The sequence below is a fragment of the Rhinopithecus roxellana genome, chromosome 7 (genome assembly GCF_007565055.1).
Source record: "Rhinopithecus roxellana isolate Shanxi Qingling chromosome 7, ASM756505v1, whole genome shotgun sequence".
In the NCBI taxonomy this organism is placed as follows: Eukaryota; Metazoa; Chordata; class Mammalia; order Primates; family Cercopithecidae; genus Rhinopithecus; species Rhinopithecus roxellana.
This window is the reverse complement of record NC_044555.1, coordinates 26,136,040-26,144,062: the sequence shown is the minus strand read 5'-3', so window position 1 is coordinate 26,144,062 and position 8,023 is coordinate 26,136,040. Positions and strand designations below refer to the sequence as shown.

At 43.1% G+C, this 8,023-nt stretch overlaps 2 pseudogenes; both read right to left on the bottom strand.

The window, feature by feature from the left end:
- Positions 1-897: 897 nt before the first annotated feature.
- Positions 898-2,474, bottom strand: LOC104676987 (annotated as a pseudogene).
- Positions 2,475-5,242: 2,768 nt separating this feature from the next.
- On the bottom strand, positions 5,243-5,851 carry LOC104676988 (annotated as a pseudogene).
- Positions 5,852-8,023: the final 2,172 nt, after the last annotated feature.

Genomic DNA, 8,023 nt, shown 5'->3' with positions numbered 1-8,023 from the left:
GCTTAATTGCTGAATTCCACCAAACATTTAAAGAACTAATATCAATCCTACTCAACCTCTCCAGAAAAAAAGGAGGAGGGAATACTTCCAAAATCAATCTATGAGGCCAGTATTACCCTGATACCAAAACCAGGCAAAGACACATCAAAAAATAAATGAAAGAAGGGAGGGAGGGATGGAGGGAGGGAGGAAGGAAGGAAGGAAGGAAAATATAGTCCAGTATCTCTGATGAATATTAATACAAAAATTCTCAACAAAATACTAGCAAACTGAATTCAACAATACATTAGAAAGGTGACTCATCATGACCAAGTAAGATTTATTCCTGAGACCCAAGGTGGTTCAACATACACAAATCAATGTGATACATCAATATCAATAGAATGAAGGATAAAAACCTTATGATCATTTCAATGGATGCTGAAAAAGCATTTGATAAAATTCAACATCCCTTCATGATAAAACTCTCAAAAAACTAGGGATAGAAGGAACATATCTCAACATCATAAAAGCCGTATACAGCAGACCCACAGCTTGTATCATACTGAATGGGGAAAAACTGAATGCTTTTCCTCTAAGATCTGGAATGCAACCAGGATGCCCACTGTTGCCTCTGTTATTCAACATAGTACTGGAAGTCCTAGGTAGATCAATCAGTCAAGACAAAGATGTAAAGGGCTTCCACATTTGAAAGGAGTCAAATTATCCTTGTTTGCAGATGATATGATCTTATAGTTGGAAAAACCTAAAGATTCCACCAAAAACTATTAGAATTTATAAACAAATTCAATAAAATTACAGGATAGAAAATTAACATACAAAAATCAGTAGCATTTCTTTTTTTCAAGTCAAGCTATTTAATCATCCAAAAGACTCCTTCTGTGGTAAGAGGCGTTCTCACTTCCTAGCACTGTGTGTGCTGATGTAGTTCTGCAGAAGTGATATCACCTCTGACTGCTGGCTCATGTTGGTGACTTTGCCCTGAAAGCAGCCTTTCTTCCCTACTTCTTTGCCTTCTAGGACTTCATCCACCCTGGGCTCCAGGGTTTCCATGGTCTCAGGTGGCCCTGCCAGTAAAAAGAACCTAGCACCTTTCTCATCACCCATGATTAAGAACAGGAAGGAATCCTCTGACCCATTCTCATTGGCAACGATATTCATGAACTATGAATCACCCTCCTTCCTGTGTAATATGACCACATCCCCCCAGTCTGGGTCGGTCCTGAGGCTATGGGCAATGTGCACAGCTGAGTCTCTGAGCAGATTCAGGTTGTTCTGCAGGAGCTTGGTGTAGTTCTGGAGCTTTTTCTTTTTTTAATTAAATTAAATTAACTAATTAATTAATTTTTGAGACAGAGTCTCTCTCTGTCGCCCAGGCTGGAGTGCAGTGGTGTGATCCTGGCTTACTGCAGCTCCGCCTCCTGGGTTCACACCATTCTCCTGCCTCAGCCTCCCAAGTAGCTGGGACTACAGGTGCCTGCCACACGCCTGGCTAAGTTTTTGTATTTTTAGTAGAGACAGGGTTTCACCGTGTTAGCCAGGATGGTCTCGATCTCCTGACCTCATGATCCGCCCGCCTCAGCCTCCCAAAGTGCTGGGATTACAGGCGTGAGCCACCGCGCCCGACCACATTCTGGAGCTTTTTCACTGCTTCCGTGTGATCCTCTGCTCCACACTTAAGCAGAGTGATTCAGTGCTTTTTCAGTTTCATGACTTCTCTTCATCCACTTCAGCATCTGGTTCCCAGCCAGAAATATCAGGTTGATTTTATTCCTTTTCCTCTTCTCGGTGCCTAGAATCTTAGTGACTGGAAGGTCACGGAGATTGCTCATGGGGATCCAACAGCACGTGTTGAAATCAACACCCTTGATGGTAACAATTCCAATGGGCCCAGCATGATCATCTGGCAGACCCCAGCCTCTCACCTGCTCCACCTCAGGATCATTCAGGCTCAGTTCTCATACTTTCTTGAGCAGCTGATCTCTGATATTTTTATTGACACTCTTTTCAGTGGCAGTTATTTTCTCTGCATTCACAGAGGGGCTTTCCAGTTCCATCACACTCTGAAATCTCCCTAACTCCCATGATGTTGTTTTTAACTCAGACAGATAATCAGCAACTGCTGTGATGAGATACTGCCCTTAATGCTGCTGCATGTGGTCAAACCTCCACTCCCAGTCTACCCAGACCAGGACCTGGCTTCCAGGATCCAGGGGTGTCTGTGTGAAATGATCAGCCTGGGCCCCCGAGCGGGTCACTCCCAGCACAGAGATGTCATTGATTGTACCACCATCATCAGGCTGTTTTTCACCCTCAGGGAAAAGCGCAGCATGTCTTGCAGCACCGTATGAAAACTGCCCAGCACTTATTTTTTGCCATTGCTCCCTTCTGTCTGCAGCTCTGTGCAACCACAAGAGATTATGGGTGGTGGTGGACTCCTGGGCATTGCTATTCTGCTGATACCAGAACACCATCACGGCCATCTCTCAGGCATCAGTAGTGTTTCTATATGCCAAAAGTGAACAATCTGAAAAAGATATTAAAAAGTAATCTCATTTACAATAGCCAATAGTATTAAATAAAATTAAATACCTAGGAATGAACCAAAGAAGTTAAATATCTCTATAATGAAAACTATAAAACACTGATGAATGAAATTGATGAGATCACCAAAAAATGAAAAAATATTCCATGTTCATGGATTGGAAGAATCAATATTGCTAAAATGTCCATACTACCCAAAGCAATCTACATATTCAGTGAAATCCCTATAAAAATACCAATGACATTCTTCACAGAAATATGATCCTAAAATTTATACAGAACCACAAAGACCCAGAATAGCCAAAGCTATCCTAAGCAAAAAGAACAAAACTGGAGGAATCACATCACCTGACTTTAAATCATACTATAGAGCTGTTGTAACCAAAACAGCATCATACTGGCATAAAAGTAGATACACAGACCAATGGAACAGTATAGACAACCCAGAAACAAATCCACACACCAACAGTGAACTCATTTGTGACAAAGGTGCCAAGAACATGCACTGGGGAAAATACAGTCTTTATAAATACTCCACAAGTACAAGCAACCAAAGCAAAAATGGACAAATGGGATTACATCAAGTTTAAAAGCTTCTGCACAACAAAAGATACAATCAACCAAGTGAATAGACACCCCTAAGAATGGGAGAAAATATTTGCAAACTACCCATCTGACAAGAGATTAATAACCAGGATTTATAAGGAGCTGAAAGAACTCTACTGGAGAAAATCTAGTAATTCCAGTCAAAAATGGGCAAAATATTTGAATAGGCATTTCTCAAGAGAAGACATACATATTGCAAAGAGGCATATGAAAATGTGCTCAACATCATTGATCATTAGAGAAATGCAAATCAAAACTACAATGAGATCATCTCACCCCAGTTTAAATGGCTTATATCCAAAAGTCAGATAATAACAAATGCTGGTTAGGATGTGTACACTGTTTGGTGGGAATGTAAATTAGTACAACCACTATGGAGAACAGTTTTCAGGCTCCTCAGAAGACAAAAAATATTTAACTACCATATGATCCAGAAATCCCAGTGCTTGGTATATACCCAAAAGAAAGAAAATCAGTATATCAAAGAGATATCTGCATGCCTATGTTTGTTGCAGCAGTGTTTACAAGAGCTAAGATTTGGAAGCAACGTAACTGTTCATCAACAGATGAATGGGTAAAGAACATGTGGTACATAGACACAATGGAGTACTATTCAGCTGTATAAAAGAATGAGATCCAGTCATTTGCAACAACATGGATGGAACTGTAGATCATTACATTAAGTGAAATAAGCCAGGCACAGAAAAACAAATGTTTCATGTTCTCATTTACTTGTGGGATCTAAAACTCAAAACAATTGAACTCATGGAGATAAAGAGTAGAAGAACGGTTACCAAAGGCTGGGAAGGGTATTGGGGGCATGTGGGGGAGGTGGTGGTGTTTTATGGGTACAAGTAATAATTATAAAGAATGAATAAGAACTACTATTTGATAGCACAACAGGGTGACTATAGTCAATAATAACTTAATTGTACATTTTAAAACAACTTAAAGGGTGTGTTGAATTGTTTGTAACTTGAAGCATAAATGCTTGAGGGGATGGATATTTCATTCTCCATGATGTGCTTATTTCACATTGCATGCCTGTATCACATCTCATGTACCGAATAAATACATACCTCTACTATGTGCCCACAATTTTTTTTCCCAAACTATTGCATTTATTATAAACAAGGGTGCAGACCGTAGACTCTCAGAAACACAACAGATGCGAAGCTGAGACAGCTTTGGTGAAACAATAACTGAGAGACAGGGAACACCAAGGTATTCATGTCTGCCATCCAGGGCCCCACACCCCACCTTTGGTCCAGATGGCCCCTTGGCCCAGGTGTCCCTGCTGCCAGAACACACTGGACTGGGGTTCAGAAGTTGCATATTCTATGAGGCTGGTGTCAGGGGAAGCAGGGACTCACAGTTGCCAGGTTGTCCCTCTCCTCCTGGCCAATTTCCCTCCACAACCCAGGGGTTTCAGTCTCACATCAATTATCACATTTTAAAACAGAAAACAAGGCAAAATGTTTGGTTAAAATAAAATGAAAACACTGCAGGAAAGAGACCTGAGTGTGCTGGTGGACAGACCACCCTGTTCACCTGTGGGAAGGGCAGGGCCAGCAAGGGCAAGAGAGCTCCCTGTGGGTAGCTAGGCTCTGTGTGTGGCCCTCCAGGTGGTCCTAGGGAGGATGCAGGGACAAGGACAGTCCAGGTAGACAGCTATCAGGTAAATAAGGCTCTGTCTGAGGTGTTCTGGCATCAGGAGGTTGCCTGACCCCCAATGGGCATGACACAGGCTCCAGGGAGCAATGGGACATCTGCCCAAAGGATCAAAGCCCAACTTGGTCAGATCCCAAGCTTCACCTGCATCATGTCTCTGGCTCTGCAAAGGGTACCCCCAACTCTGGGGACAAACCTTGCCCTTGGGCAGCAGCTGGCTACATTGCCAAAACCAGGACACATTGATATCATACTCACAGAAAGCTGCACCATCCTGATGTGACAGGCCACACTTGCTCACCCTAGGGTAAGCTGGAAAAGAACTCCAGATATGCCCTGGAGAGCCCCCCACCTCTCAGGGGCCACCTCGCAGCGTGCTCCCCACCCCATTCTTTGGCTTGAGATTTTAGTAAGCATAATTTCAGGTGAGGAAGAGAAGAAAGTCTGGTCCCAGCCCACTCTGGCAAGGATCGTTCCCCACCTCATCAGCATCAGAGGAAGCCACATATACAGGCAGGACACACACAGCACACACGGGGCATAAGGAACCATGCCTTCACACCACTCACACACACACAATATAACCTAGTGGCAGCCGGAGAGGCCGGGGCATGCTCAGGGAGCCACCTTCAGAGCATCTATGTAGGCCGGGTTGTAAGGAGGCTGGCTTGTGGGGTATGGCACGGTTGCTCCTCCGGCTAGGGTCTCATGGTAGGCCGGTGGGCCCATGGACTGGGCCGAGTAAGGTGGTGGGTACTGTGTTGGGTAGGGTGCTGCTGGCATCCCTGGCTGGGGGAGCATGGGGTTGTAGCCCTGGTAGCTCAATCCAGGGTAGCTGGGTGGCACACTTGGAGGCTGAGTGTAAGGGGCGTGCACCACAGTGGTGAACGTAATGGTGGTGACAACCGGATGCGGTCGGTGTCACATCTTGTATAGGCAGCAGCAGGAGCAGGTGAAGCAGATGATGATAGTGATGACAGACAGCACAAAGATGGTCAGGCTGATGGCCACCCGTAGCTCTGAACCCCATGTTAGCCTCTGCCTTCACCCAGGGGCCTCCTGCACCCCTGGACTTCCCCTCTTTCCATCATGGGCCACTCAGTTTCAATTTCCTCCCCTTTCAGAGAAAAGGAAAGCAAATCTCCTCCCACAAAATTAAAAAAAATAATAATACAAGGAAAGTATCAGGCGGGGTGCGGTGGCTTATGCCTGTAATCCCAGCACTTTCGGAGGCCAAGGCAGGCAGATTACTTGAGGTCAGGAGTTAGAGACCAGCCTGGCCAACATGGAGAAACTCTGTCTCTACTAAAAGTACAAAAATTAGCTGGGCATGGTGGCAGGTACCTGTAATCCTAGCTACTTGGGAGGCTGGGGCAGGAGAATCGCTTGAACTCAGGAGGCGGAGGTTGTAGTGAGCCAAGATTAGACCACTGCACTCCAGCCTGGGTGACAGAGTAAGACTCCGTCTCAAAAAAAAAAAAAAAAGTATCAAAGACCATTGGGTCATGTCAAAGAGACTCAGAAGTCAATTTGATGAAAATCTCACAGGCCAAATATGGGACAATCTGAACATCAATAAAAATCATAACTGCAATGGACTGTAAGCATAAAATATGTCTCACACAAAGATTTCATATTGATATTTGCAAAAAAGTAATGTTCCTGTTGGTTGAATTGTGTCTCCAAAAAACATTCATATGTTGAAGTTTGGCTCAGTGGTGCATGCCTATAGTCCCAGCTGCTCAAAAGGCTGAAGCAGGAGGATAAAGGTCAGAGGTTCAAGGCCGTAGTGAGTTATAATCATGCCTGTGAATAGCCACTACACACTAGCCTGAGCAACATACTGAAACTCTGTCTCCAAAAAAAGAGTCCAAATGTTGAAGTCCTAACCTTCAAAACCTGAATGTGACAATAATTAAAGTTAGGATTTTTGAAATGGTAATTAAAATAAAATGAGAAGCATGTTAGTAGAAGCCTTGATTCCTTTGAAGTGACTATTGGTAGAAATACGGACATTAAAATGATTTTGGTGAAGGCTCAGAAGGAAAAGAGAAGAGCTGTAAAGAGAGAAAGCTTCTGTCATCTTATGGAATATATATATCATCATGAACATCATATGGTAAAAATACGAATGTTTAAGGTTCTTCTGGTGTGGTCTCAAACAGAAATGAGGAACATGTTATTGGAAACGGGAGGAAAGGTTATTCTTGTTATAAATTAGCAAATAACTTGGACAAATTGTGTTCTAGTGTTTGGTGGAAAGTAGAATTTATAAGTGATGAATGAATATTTAGCTGAGTAGATTTCTAAGCCAAGTGTCAAAGACCTGACCTGGCTTCTTTTTGCTGCTTTATAGTAAAATGTGAAAGAAAGAATTAATTTGAGGAATGACTTTTTAAGTAAAAAGGGACCAGACTTGAAGATTTGGGAAATTCTCATCCTATTCATATTGCAAAACTTAGAAAGTGTGTTCTGGAGAGAACATCAAGGATATGTCTGGAAAACAATTTACTAAAGATATTACATGTGCAATTCATAGATCCAATGAACAGCTCAGCAGAATCCAGGAATAGAAAGGCAGTTGTCTAGGAAATATATGTGGACGACTCTCTTGTCTGATTTTGTACCTACTTTGAATTGCACAGGAGGCCCAAAAGGGTTTTGAGAATTTTGTACCAGCAGAAATGCTGCTAACTTGGACTGAAGGGGACAGAGATGGGATAAAATGAAGGAAGGCTGTTGGACTTCTGGAATTCTATAGAATGGGCCAATAGAGCTATCCAGCTGTAAACATGTCTTATCCTTCAAGAAAAGACAAGAATAACCCAAAGGTAGATCAGAGGTCAGCAGGGCTGTCACTTCTCCCTTGGGCTCAAAGGCACAGGCCCAGGGAATGTGACCGTATCCTCCAGATTTCATCTAGCCAGGCATCTGCATGTGAGTGCCAGAGGGTGTGTGTCTGTTTTCTAGGGCTGAGGTGGGTAAGGCTGCTTTCCAGAGCTGAGAAGGCTTGGCCACCATGTGGGTGGGCTCAGAGGACAAAACACTGAGCCAAAGAAATTTGTTCTTGAGCCTTAAAATCTAATGGAATTTTCCCTGTTCAGGTTTGAATTTGCTTGCAATCCATGATCCTTTTTTTTCCTCATTTTTTCACCTTGAAATAGGAATTTCTATCCTATGCCTGTTCTACTATTGTATTTTT